The sequence below is a fragment of the Anabrus simplex genome, chromosome 2 (assembly GCF_040414725.1).
Source record: "Anabrus simplex isolate iqAnaSimp1 chromosome 2, ASM4041472v1, whole genome shotgun sequence".
Lineage (NCBI taxonomy): Eukaryota > Metazoa > Arthropoda > Insecta > Orthoptera > Tettigoniidae > Anabrus > Anabrus simplex.
In genome coordinates, this window is record NC_090266.1 from 794,078,743 (window position 1) to 794,093,268 (window position 14,526).

The following is a 14,526-nucleotide window of genomic DNA, read 5'->3' on the forward strand; positions in this document are numbered from 1 at the left end:
CTAACAAATGAGCTTATAGCTCATTCAAAGCGTCTAGTTAGTCAGCTTAAGCAATGTTGTGATGGTTTCGGAATAAACGTGTTCGTAGACGGTCTAGAGGCTTTACAGATGGCAACAATCACTGAAAATATGCAAGGCTTAAATGCATACTTGGTTGTGATTGTAGACATATTATTTCGATATCTAACATCCACATGTAGTTTAATGGGAGAATTTTACGATTCTCTTCTTAAACAATGCATGCACGCGTGCGTTACGAACAATACGAATCGCACATTTGAAGACAGAAACATTTTCGTCTAAGCTTGCTTTACGTGTTGTAGAAAGTATGTGCAACAAGCTTTACGACAACCTGCTCTCAATTTACACACATCGCTTGAGGCGGAATTTTGTAAAGGCTGCGAGCGAAGAAGAGAGGCGGTTTAACTTAACACTAAGAACAAATTCATTACAATTAATACCATTCTTCATAGGTGGTACACTGATTTCGTAGTGCCGGGCTAAGTGGCTCAGATGGTTGAGGCGCAGGCCTTCTGACCGCAACGTGGTAGGTTCGATCCTGGCTCAGTACACTGGTATTTGAAGGTGCTCAAATACGACAGTCTCGTGTCGATAGATTTACTGGGATATAGAAGAACTCCTGCAGGACTGAAATCCGGCACATCGGCGTCTCCTAAAACCATAAAAATAGTTAGTGGGACGTAAAAGCTAATAATATTATCATTATTGTTGTTCCTATCATTATTATTTATTACGCAGTAAACCACTCTTTGCGATTCTGAGCGAATTTAAAGAAAGGGACTCCAGGTTGGCACGGTGTGAACTGTTAAACTTGTATGTTAATATTAAACTGTTATTCTGGCCCTCATATAGGTAGCACATTGAAATTACCGAAAGTTATTGACAACTGATATGCAGTGATAAAGGTACAAATTAACGGTAATGCCTGGTTTGCAAGGTCTGTAGTGAGCGCTTTGCATACAGTAAAAACACATGTAAGCAAAATGCACTCCGACCCACACTACAGCAGTGCATTAATTTTACACGGGATTGCTATGCCAATGGAACTCCATCGTTTAACACAAATCGATCAATGTTTGAAGATGATGATGCTTGTTGTTTAAACGGTCCTAACATCTAGGTCATCGGCCCCTGATCAATATTTGTGGTGCTCAGTATGACAACGGAGATTGGATAATGTATGGGTACACATCGAGAAAAAGCCGTTTCACACTAGTACATGTCTATGTAACACCCTATCATCATCCAACACGCCACATTAAATTGCTCTTGATTCAAACGAGCGAAACTAGCCCCAGCAGCTACCGCTATGCATGGATAAATACGTATATGGTCTTGTTTCAGCGGTTTATATATACTAGAACACCGTATACATATGTGCTGAAGATGTTTGTTCTATTATCATTCTAAAGTAAAAGTAGAGCAATACAAAATGTCGTGCAGTTATCTTCATCCAACTACTTTGATTTTACTGACAGAGGCAGACAAAATACTAAAGTTTGATGCATTTAAACGAAAATATTTTTTTCCATTCTTTATCCACGCCGATATTAGACCGGTAGATGTAGCAGAATAGCGTAATTCTAGACTCTCTTCAACATACAAGAATCGGAATATGCACACAGAATTGCCTACTATCTCCAGTGTCCGTTTAAGCAAGAGTGCCATCGATTTGATCTTTACCGTGGTGCGAATTGTTGCGAATGTGTCGTCAATCGAATATGCGATATTATCAAAAGTATTAGCATTACTTCTTTGTACCACTCACCACTGAGCAGCAACATTACTATGATGGGGCTTCTGTATGTCACATTTACAAACAGCTTGTCGATCGTGGCGAAGATTTAAAGTATGCGATCTTTGTCATCTGACAGGAATGTTTAAAGGACCAGCGCATATTCCATGCAACCTTCTGTATAGGCGTCCAGCCTATATGCCAGTAATTTTTCACAACCTCTCCGGTTACGATAGTCATTTTATTACACGGGCTTTTTGCGAAAGACGTGTCTCTGTACAGTGTTACACGATATTGCAGAACCATGGTAATGTAAACCCTATTCCTTCTAATAAGGTGCGATACAAGTCATTCACGAATCATATACAAAATTTTCTGCAACTGCATTTCATAGTCTCTCGAAGTGTACGTCCCGTATTTCAACCGAGAAAACTTGTGTATTACCTGATCTTACTTTCCTGATCCATCCGTATTCAGTGTCGTACATCAAAAAGGCCTGTTTCCTTACGAATTCGTACCCGATATGAGTGTTCTTGACGAGACACAACTGCCTCCCCGGCATTCTTTTTTACAGGTTGCTCACAAAGAAAACCGTCCAAATCAAGCAATATGACCGAACGAAGTACGTGTGGGAAACCGTTCTATTTCGCACTCTTGGCGACTATTCAGATCTTTACCCAAAGACAGACGTACTACTTCTCGCAGACGTGTTTGTGAATTTTGCATTCTGTGCAAACAAACTTATGGCCTAGATTTGACTCATAACATCCCAGTGACTAGTCGGTCTTGCAATGCCTTGCTCAGGAAAACAAACGTGCAATTAGAGCTCCTCACCGGCATAGACATGGTTCGTATCCTCCAACAAAGCATTCGCGCTGGTGTTGAATCCTGCTCCCATAGGTACGTTTAAACCAACAACAAATACGAGCACCTACAATGCTAGTCAACCAGATTCATACCTTTTGTATTTCGACACAAATATCTTATGGTTCGTGGTATTTGTTACTGTAGTCACGTCCTCGTTCGTGAACCATGGGCAACGGTTGAGTTGCCTAGTAAGTGGTCCTGAGAGTCGGGCTACCAGATGCTAAGGAATGGTATTGGGCATCTCGGACATATTCTGAGTCATGGTCCTTATTGTGCTCAGGTGGCTAGGACTATACAACCCACTGGTGGTTCCTAACACGTTAGAGAAGAGATACTCACTTGGACTGCGAGTAAGTAATGGTAGCATCCTGCTTCACAAAATTTACCGACCTGAGAACATTTTAAACGAGCCTTGGACCTAAGGGAGTAACGGAGTCCCACTCTCAGTTAATAGGAGGTAGAGATCTGAATGACACCACAACACTAGTTGCAAATAGAGGATTGTGGCGATGTTTAGTAAATTCACAGGGGCTTGCAGACTGAACGCTGAAAGTCATTACGGTCTACAATGATGATGCATGTTTGTATGTATGCATGTAAATAATTTGTAAGGCAAAGCCATAATGCAGCCTCTTCCCATCAGCAACTTTTCGTGGGTAAACAACCCGACTCCTTTGATGTGATTCAGGTCGACGATCATGCTGAAATCGGTTTTCTTTTAGAAGTCGTCCTTCTCTACACAGAACATATTCACAATGCACAAAAAGATTTCCCATTTTGTCCTACTCAGATGGCATCGACTATAAGGTCTTCTCGGAAGCTCTTGTGTACACTGTACATTAAAAGGCGATACGTGCTACATTACCAAACTTTGAAGCAGTGCCTTCCATACGGACTGCAACGTACTCGCATTCACAGAATACTGCAGTTTAAACAAAGAACTTGGATGTGACAACGACAGCCATTGTCCACTTGGCGATAATATTTCCACGTTATCATGGGGACAATTGCAAGGGCAGTAGACCATCTATCTGACGAGATTTTGTACACATGTATATAGTTTTATATTTGGTTCCTTTTTTAAATATAGTGTAAACTAAATACAAACATATGTAATGTAGTAATAGCTAATGCAAAGAAATGTGTGCCAATTTACCAGTCATGCTTCTGTGCTGTGATTGTTCTTTTTTTAACTTTTACTTTCGTATAATAAACATCGACACTATATATGTAGTTCTTACTTCATTCCCCTCGGGTCCTCTCACCTATCACTTTTCATAATCGTCATTATGTTTCTAAGATGTAGTCTACGGAACTCCTAGTCCTCTCCCAATCACATATCTATTGGTAATCTCCTTGGTCAAAGTAGATGGAAAGCAGTGATTAGTTGCACAATGTGCCAATCCCGAACCCAGTAGGGGAATATTTTATTTCTTGAAACACAGCAGAAAATACCTTGCACAAGATAGTCTGGATAGCTGAGGGAGCGGGCCACATAGTAATCGAGACTAAACATGCGTGACTGCATCTAAGTAATCACTGCATGTCGAAACAACGTGTCCGTAGTACGCTATCTTGCCTAGTAAAACAGGGTAAGCCTAGAGTCGAAACCAGGCCTGTAAGGTTAAGCCTGCCCTCTTCTGGTCATCGAACTTGGGCCTGTATTTAGTACCACTGCAAAGTTAAGTCTGGACTTGAATACAAGCCTGTGAAATTACTTATGCACACGTAGAAAGCCGCCCTAATTTAAAATCGCCCGCCAGTTGGTGTCAACCCCAACTTGCTCGAGCACTTTTCAAATCTCCCCCGCTATGCTGTCACGCTCTCAACAGCCAATAAGCGTTTAGTCTACTTTCGGTGTAGCCCCGATACTAGTGGTCGTGGCTTTAAGTTACAGCCCCAGCATTTGCCTGGTGTGAAAACGGCATACCACGGAAAACCATCTTCAGGACTTCTGACGGTGGGATTCGAACCCACCATCTCCAAAATTAAAGCTCATAGCTACATGACACGACACTAACTGCACAATCTACTCGCTTCCAATTACTTCACATGTTTTTGAAATACTATTGATGTTTCTTTGTTTGTGGAGTGATAATTGATTAGAAAACAGTGTTAACTCCTTCACGTTTCTGATGGTAGAAATATGTTACATGCCATACGGAAACTGTTACAAAGCTGAGGTGCATACTTTCAGAAATTAATTATTTTATCTTTTTTTTCTGATGTTTTATCATGGCACCAACGTATCAAAGGTTTTCGGTGACGGAAGGGATGGAAAGGGACAGGATTGGGAAGGTAGTGACCGTGGCCTTAATTAAAGTACATCCCCAGCATTTGCCCGGTGTGAAGACGGACACCAGACCGCAAGCTGAGAGTTACCGGACCCTGACAGCGCGGCCAACTCGCCTAGTTCATTCACTTTTGATATCTGAAAAAGACAAATGTTTAACAGAAATAATTACGTCAGTTTGGTTAAATAATATGTATGACGTTTTACGATGAAATATCTATGTATGTCTGACCCTGTCAGCCAAATATTCACTACTCTAAGATTGTTGGAACGTGTTTCGAACTGAACGGAAGACGAACGCAGAGTGTGAATAAATTGAGCATTTATTTATTTAAAGTGCCCTTGATACTGCGTATTATATTTCCAGAAAGGAACCGATTCGAATACTGTACACTACGATCATACCTTAAAGTCAGATAACTTACAAGGTTAAGCGCTTCATGAGCCTTATGTATGACATATTTTCCGTCGCTGCGTAAGAGGAATCATTCCTAAAGTTTTCCCTCTGTATTCGTTAAACTATGAACACAATTTATAAATAGAATACGGTATTATATTCATATGTCTTGCGAGTGATACACTGCAGAAAATAAAACTCCTAAATAGAGTCATAAACGTAAATCTTATCAATTCTGAAGCACATAATCATATAATTCCTACTCATTTATCAGAAAAATCTTAAATACCGGTGCTTAAAATATTCGTGTCTTACTGATTCCATGTTAATGAACCACGAATGCACTTATAGAGCGCTAAAGAATTTGCAACACGCATTCCAACAGTGAATACAAGCAAAACCATGTTGTTTCTCTTTTTTTCTTCATATAGCTCGATATGGTTTAAAGCTTAACCTCGGCATTCGTATTGACCGTCGCCCGTTTACCCGGGTGCAGTGTTTCTTCCCTACATCTGTTGATTCCCAGCATTCTCAGGCCTAACTATAAATCAGTAATCTACAGTAATCAGGGTCTGCCTCTTCTTCATCATCATCCCAATTCCTATTTCAGACTTATCCTTGTCTACTGTTGTCTCCCTTCATTCACCGTAACAGCGTATTCATCACAATTTGATGTTTTTTTTTTTTTCTCAAATAACACAAGGAGAGCTAATTTTTTAATGACATAATAATGATGTTATTAGTTTTACGTCCCACCAACTACTTTCATGGTATTCGGAAACGCCAATGTGCTGAACTGTTGTAACTAAAGAGCTTTCACGTGCAGGTAAATCTACCTAAACGAGGCTGAGCTATATGAGCACCTTCAAATAACACCGGACTGGGCCAGAACAGAACGTGCTAACTTGAGCTCTACCGTCTGAGCTAGAGAGTAAAAGTTATTTCCGTATTATTTTAACTGTCCGCAGGCCATTCACATATTTAGTCCCAAAGTTCACCCTCAGATCTTTAATTCCCACCTCAGAATTAGAGGTGTACAACGGGCGAGTCTGAGCTCATTCCGTTAGATTACATATCTCCACTTTTCTTACTTAGTTCATTTGGCCAGAGAACGAGCTTACTGCTAGGACGAGTCTGGGGAGAATCATTGCCGTTCGACCAAAGTGGGCTATATTTGAATAATTGCGCGCGCGCGCGCGCGCGCGTGTGTGCGTGAGTGTGCGCGTGTATACGTATGTGTGTCCGTTTGTGTATGTGTGAATCTAAACTCGAAATTTTAAACTTTAAGGGCATATACCCTTCTCGACAGCAACACGACTGAAGGATTGTATTCACTATTACGTGTTTGTGTGGGGGCTGATATAGTGCAGTGTGTTGTATGTAAGTGAAGAGGTCTGTGTTAGACGAACCCAAACACTCACTTCCTAAGGAAGTAACCACACGTGTCATTAAGTCCCCGGACTGATCGGAAACGAATCCCGGGCCCTGTGAACAAAAGGCCATTATGCTGACCACTCAGCCAAGAAGTTGGAATTATTATTATTATTATTATTGATGTATCAGTAGAAGCAGTAGTAGTAGTAGTGATAGTGCGTTGTTGATACACAATATATAGTAGTATCAAGTAAAAGAAATGTTTTTATACCAAAAGACCTTAGTTGCCGTCTCACATTTATCCTTATTCTGATTTTGACGGGAAGGAAGGAATGCGTGTCGAGGGAACATAAATGACAGTTGACTTTGTTACATATACACACGAGGAGAAAAAGGCCCGCATAAGATTCCGTAGCTGCTGAATGTTTTGCTTACTAAAATGAAGAGAGAAAAGAATTGTAAATGAGGGAAAAGGAATAGAAGATAAAAGTTACCCATTGTGTTACGCACAAAAAAGAAACAAAGAGGAAAATACGTAGGCATGATTATTTTAGGGGTGTATTTATTGAGGACCACAGAGCTAACATCGCTTTTAGAGGAGGAATAAACACGTAGTAATAAGCTCAATATGCTGGATGTGGAATGGTCAACAAGTTACGTACGAAACAAGGTTATGTTAGGGGAACGATAATGTTAATGTGAGGGTAACATAAAAGAAGTTTGTAGTTTGAGATTACGAATCACGGAAATAATATTCCACTGTGAAAGATTACTTGTAGTACAAATTGTATACAGTTTCTATTAAATCATTTTATTTCTTTATCTTAATTCTGGACCCATTTCTTTAATATGTGGTTTCTGTTGTTCTTTGAGAAATGCCCGTTGACACACTTTCATGCCACTCAATCATGTTCTAAACACTGCATCCTATATCCAGCTTGAGCTAAATTTATCTGTAGATCCCATTCATGCACTGTCCAACTTCCATTTTTCCCTTCCTCATGATTTCTCTAAAAATCCATATGAACAAACCTCCAAGAAAAGTTCCATCAATCTGTCCGCTGTCCGAAGTATGACATACTAAGTGTTCCGAGAAAAGATCCGGCAGTTACCTCGTTTGTACTAATGAAGTGTTATATTAATGGCAAGCAAATTTATGTATTTATATATAACCAAGATTTCACTCTATATACTGTTTCCATTATAAACGATACAGACGTATTAAAGCACTAATATTTGGATAATAATGTACTGTATACTGTAGAGTGAATTTCTATTCGCACTGTCAGAATATCACTTTTGGTACATTATTAAGAATTTTATATAACTTCAAAGTAGAACTATCGGCATATTTCTTTGGCTTGATTCTAAAAGGGCCAATGTCAGAAAACCTACTTTTGAGCTATGAACATTTGAAGTTTTGGTTATAAGTAGTACAATGGGAGAGATCTGCCGCCTCCTCCTACTCGCGCGGCGCGGGAAATTTGAATTCTGGCGGGAAATTTGAATTTTGGCGGGAGATTTGAATTTCGGCGGGAGATTTGAATTTGTAAACAAAGCCACGTGCTTTTTGACAGCTGTCATCGACAACAACGCATCGCTAACCTCACTGCTGCCATCTTGACGGGCCTAAACCTCACTAGTGCCAACATAACCTAACTAGCATGAGGTAAACAAAGCCACGTGTTTTTTGACAGCCACGTGCTTTTTGACAGACAACAACGCATCGCCAACCTCAGTACTGCCATCTTGACGGGCCTAAACCTCAGTAGTGCCAACTTAACCTAACTAGCGCGAGATAAACAAATCCACGTGCTTTTTGACAGCCACGTGCTTTTTGACAGACAACAACGCATCGCTAACCTCACTGCTGCCATCTTGACGGGCCTAAACCTCAGTAGTGCCAACTTAACCTAACTAGCGCGAGGTAAACAAAGCCACGTGCTTTTTGACAGCCACGTGCTTTTTTGACAGCTGTCACTTAACCTAACTAGTGCGAGGTAAACAAAGCCACGTGTTTTTCGACAGCCACGTGCTTTTTGACAGACAACAACGCATCGCTAACCTCAGTACTGCCATCTTGACGGGCCTAAACCTTAGTGGTACCAACTTAACCTAACTAGGGCGTGGTAAACAAAGCCACGTGCTTTTTGACAGCCACGTGCTTTTTTGACAGCTGTCATCCGCCATCTTTAAACTACAGAGCACTGTGCTGCCCTCTTTAGATGTAAAATTCGTCACCTGTCATCGGCAGTGCTGCCATCTTGGTGGGCCTAAACCTTAGTGCTACCAACTTAACCTCACTAGCGTGAGATAAACAAATCCACGTGCTTTTTGACAGCTGTCACCAGCCATCTTTAATCTATAGAGCACAGTGCTGCCCTCTTTACCTACTTACCTTTGAAATGTGGTGGCGGATAATTTGAAAAATGCTTTTTGACAGCAGCCATCTTTGAGCACAGTGCTGCCCTCTTTGTGGTGGCGGGAAATTCCACGTGCTCTTGTTTGGAAACAAACTCACGTGCCTTTTTCTGACAATTGTCATCCGCCATCTTGCAACACAAACCTCAGTGCTGCACTCTTTAGCTAGATGCCTTTGAAATGTGGTGGTGGCAATTTGAAAAATTCTATGTGCTCTTGTTTGGAAACAAAGCCACGTGCTTTTTTGACAGCTGACATCTGCCATCTTTAATCAATAGAGCACTGTGCTGCTATCATGCGGGCAATTTCGTCAGCTGTCATCCGCCATCTTTAATCCACAGAGCACCGTGCTGCCCTCTTTATGACATGTAGTAGCGGGCAATTTGGAAAGATCTGTTAGCTATCATCCGCCATCTTTAATCAAGAGAGCACCGTGCTGCCATCTTTAGCTAGATACCTTTGAAATGTGGTGACGGCAATTTGAAAAATTCTATGTGCTCTTGTTTAGTAAACAAAGCCACGTGAGTTTTTGACAGCTGTCATCCACCATCTTTAATCAATAGGGCACTGTGCTGCTATCATGCGGGCAATTTCGTCAGCTGTCATCCGCCATCTTTAATCTACAGTGCACCGTGCTGCCCTCTTTATGACATGTAGTAGCGGGCAATTTGAAAATTTCTGTTAGCTGTCATCCGCCATATTTAATCAAGAGAACACCGTGCTGCCATCTTTAGCTAGATACCTTTGAAATGTGGTGGCGGCAAATTGAAAAATTCAACGTGCTCCTGATTAGTAAACAAACTCACGCGCTTTTTTGTCAGCTGTCATCCGCCATCTTACATCGCAAACCTCAGTGCTACACTCTTTAGGTACATACCTTTGAAATATGGTGGCGGATAATTTAAAAAGAAAAATTCTACAGCAGCCATCTCTCGGCGCTAATTGCTCAAGATGGTGGCTATACATGACTCTTTAAAGGTGCTTACGCAAGATGGCCGCTATACATAGGTTCTTATGAGACGCCCTTGGGATGCTTGCGCAAGATGGCGGTTATACATGGCTCCTTATGAGATGCCCTAGGGATGCTTGAGCAAGATGGCGGTTGCTCTTATGAGGCGGCTTAAGGGTCCTTGCACAAGATGGCTAGATACGCCCTAAGGATGCTTGCGCAAGATGGCGGACACAAGATGGTGGCTATACACGACTCCTTATGAGACGCCTTAAGGGTGCTTGCGCAAGATGGCTGCTGCTCTTATGAAGAAAGCTAGCTTAGAGGCTAACGTGTCGTGCTAGTTCGATTCATTGAATTTGGGGCTTAAATGCAAAATGTTAAATATCTCGAAAGCGGTGCATCGTAGAGCAAAACGGACAAAAGATTTTCTGCTCAGTACCTCGGTTCGCAGTACGAGGAACAAGAAAAACATAGTCTAATGATGAGATGGACGGTTCGATCCCTACTTAGGCCCTTTGGCATTCGCTCTGTTTTAGCTTGTATTGAAGCAAGTCTTCGTAACATGATCAGGTTTAGCTATGGTAGAGAGTATAACGTGCCGTGCAGGTTCGATTCATTAAATTTAGGGCTTAAATGCAAAATGTTAAATATCTCGAAAACGGTGCATCGTAGAGCAAAACCTGATACCTAGGTTTGCAGTATCAGGAACATGATAGCATAAGAAAAACATAGTCTAATGATGAGATCGACTGTTCGATCCCTACTTAGGCCCTTTGGGATTTGCAGCTATCTAATTCTACAAGATGGCGGTTATACATAGCTTCTTATGTGACAGCTTAAGAGCGCTTGCACAAGGTGGCTGCTGCTCTTATGAGACGCCCTAGGGGTGCTTGCGCAAGGTAGCAGCGACAAGACGGTGACTATACACAGCTCCTTATGATACGGCCTAGAGGTGCTCACACAAGATGGTAGCTGCTCTGATGAAGAAAGCTAGCTTTGCATCGTGCAGGTATCTTTACAGCACTAAACCTCATACCTTTGAAATGTGGTGGCGGGTAATTTGAAAAATTCTACGTGCTTTTTCTTAACAGCAGCTATCTTTAAACAATAGCGGCTATACATAAGCTGCTAAGGCCTCCTCTTATGTCAAGGCATAGCTCTATCGAACAAGTTTAAACCTGCATCGGGATAGCTAGAGTAAGCACGTGCTGCAGTGATGACGTCATTATGCATGTTTAGATTTGCAAATCACTAAAGAAACATAACAAGACTAGAATCGAACACTGCACTCTATGCCGTTAACTTTATCATGTGATCGGAACATTGATTGAAGTGTTTAGAACGCTAAATAAGTAGAACCGAACACTGTACTCGATACAACATGTGTTTAGAACATGTCAGGGGATACCTCTGTTCTAAGAAGATTAGGTTACTGCACATTCCTTGTAGGACTAATAGGCTAAAGGGCTAATGGGCAAAAGGGCAAAAGGGCTAAAGGGCTAAAGGGCTAAAGGGCTAATGGGCTAAAGGGCTAGGGTGCCTCTCCTCTCTTTATCCGGGCTTGAGACCGGCTCTACAACTAGAGGCGGAGTTAACACCCTAAGGAATGAAGAATGTTGGGAAATAATCTATACGAATATAGCTACTCGATCGACTATATACTACAGATGGATGACTTAGGTGAGGGTAAGCGCTTACTTAATAATACCTCCACGACGTAATTCATGCTCTATTTCAAAATTATCTTCTTTGTACTGTGTGTAACCAGCATCATGATAGGCTCTTAGCAGTTGTAAACGTTTTACGAGTACGTTGGGGTCTTTACAGTACCTTATATCTACATAGGGTAACAGAGGCTTGTTGTGAACTTGGAGTCTATATGCAGACAGTTGATGTGTAGGGACTTGTTTTGATGTAATACGTGCTTCAGCAGTAGCGTTTCTAGGTACAAACTTAACTTGTTTGGATAGCGATGAAGCGTTGAAATTTCCTTCTTCTTTACCTTGCATCTCTTCTTGAGATGTTTGCACTGCGACAGAACGTGTAGTAGGCTTAGGAAATGAAGTAAAATCATCAAGCTGTCATAGCAATGAATTTTCTTCTTCTTCTTCTTCTACTTTCCCTTTACTACTGTTTTGATCAACATCATTATCCTTATTATCATAATCATGATCTTGCCTCTCTTTATCTTGAAGTTTGTGCTTAGTAACAGAACTCGCAGCAGGTCTAGACAACAAGGGAGAATTAAAAATCTCTCGCAGAGGTGTACTTTTTAAACATAAATCAGTGTTCCCTTGAATACGGTTGAGCTCTTTGTATTTTGTTCCCGATGAAGCTACATTACACGCGGCTTCATGACGTTGAGCGTTGTATGCGTTCTTGAACACTCTTCTACAATGTTTGCATTGACAAATTGCCCTACATGATATCTCATGACGTCTCCTGTGATAGCTTCGGGAAATGCTTTTCCACACTCTTCGCAAATATACCTAGAAGTGGGTTTTTCCATGACGGACTTTTATCTTCTACTAACAGATTCTTCTTTAAATCTACTTGACATTTGTTACTCTCTACTTCGATGATGCGAACAGCTTAGCGATTAACAGTAAACTAACACAAAAGCGTATAACCAAGGTAGCAACAGTAAGGTTTAAGCCCATCAAGATGGCAAGAGTGAGGTTAGCGACGTTCTGCTGCTGGATTTTAAATTCCGCGCTATAACATGCATAAGGTGGCAGCCTTGAGGTTTACCGCCGTAAAGATGGCAGCAGTGAGGTTAGCGACGCTCTATTGTCCTTCAAAGTGAGGTTAAGGTTCGTCAAGAAGACAGCTGTCAAAAAGCACGTGGCTATGTTTACCAAACAAGAGCACGTGGTCATGACGTCACGGTCACGTAATCAATCCTTAGCTCTACGTCGTTAAGAGCAGCATTAGGATTAGCTATATTTAAACATCTTAGGAACAGAGCAGCAGTATGAATAGCCATGTTTGAAAGCGTGTAGACATCACCTATCGATTTTACATGCATCGACTCTCGTACTAAACTTCTTCCGCTAGATCGTGCTGCTATCTTAGCATAACCTATACGCATGACCTTAAAGTACAATGAATAGTCATGTTTCAAAGCGTGTACGCATCAACTATCGATTTTGCATGTATCGAATCTCGTACTGAACTTCTTCAGGTAGATTGTGCTGGTATCTTAGCATAACTTATACACATGAACTTAAAGTACAAAGGATAGCCATGTTTCAAAGCGTGTACACATCACCTATCGATTTTGCATTCATCGAGTCTCGTACTAAACTTCTTGCGCTAGATTGCGCTGCTATCTTAGCATAACCTATACGCACGAACTTAAAGTACAAAGAATAGCCATGTTTCAAAGCGTGTGCATATTACTTATCGATTTTGCAAGCATCGACTCTCGTACTAAACTTCTTCCTCTAGATTGTGCTGCTATCTTAGCATAACCTATGTACATGAACTTAAAGTACAAAGAATAACCATGTTTCAAAGCGAGTACACATCACCCTGAACTTCTTCCGCTAGATTGTACTCCTATCTTAGCATAGCCTATACGCACGAACTTAAAGCACAAAAAATAACGATGTTTAACAGCGTGTAAACATCACCTATTGATTTTGCATGCATCGACTATTTTTTACCACCAGAGTGTACAACGATAGCATATGTGTATTGCTAACGTATGTATAAAGTTAAAGCACAAAGAATAGCCAAGTTCAAAGCGTGTACACATCACCTATCGATTTTGCATGCATCGACTATCGTACTAAACTTCTACCGCTAGAGTGTACAACGTTCGCAATTGTGTGCTGCTACCTATGTGCGTGAACTTAAAGCACAAAGAATAGCGTGTACACAACACCTGTCAATTTTGCACGCATTAACGCTTGTACTAATCTTCTTCTACTAGAGCGTGCGATCATTGCTTGTGCATGCCGCAATCTTAACATAACCTATGTGCACGAACTTAAAGCACAAAGAATAGCCAAGTTCAAAGCGTGTACACATCACCTATCGATTTTGCATGCATCGTCTTTCTTACTAAACTTTTTCCACTAGAGCCTGCAACAACCTTATAAGTATGCTGCTAACTTAGTATGACTTATACGCATGAACTTAAAGCATAAAGAATAGTGATGTATAAAAATCTTGTGAACATAGCAGCAGCAGTAAGAATAGCAATGTTTTAAAAGCGTGTACGCATTGCCTATCGATTGTACATGCAACAACTAGAGTACAAATCTTCTCCCGCTAGAGTTTGCTGCTATCTTAGCATAAACTATGTGCACGGATTTAAAGCACGAAGAATAGTTAAGTTTCAAAGTGTGTACACAACACCTATCGATTTTGCATGCGTCAACTATTATACTAAACACATCCCGCTAGAATGTACAACGTTCACATGTGTTTGCGCTGCTACTTTAGCATGACCTAAGCGA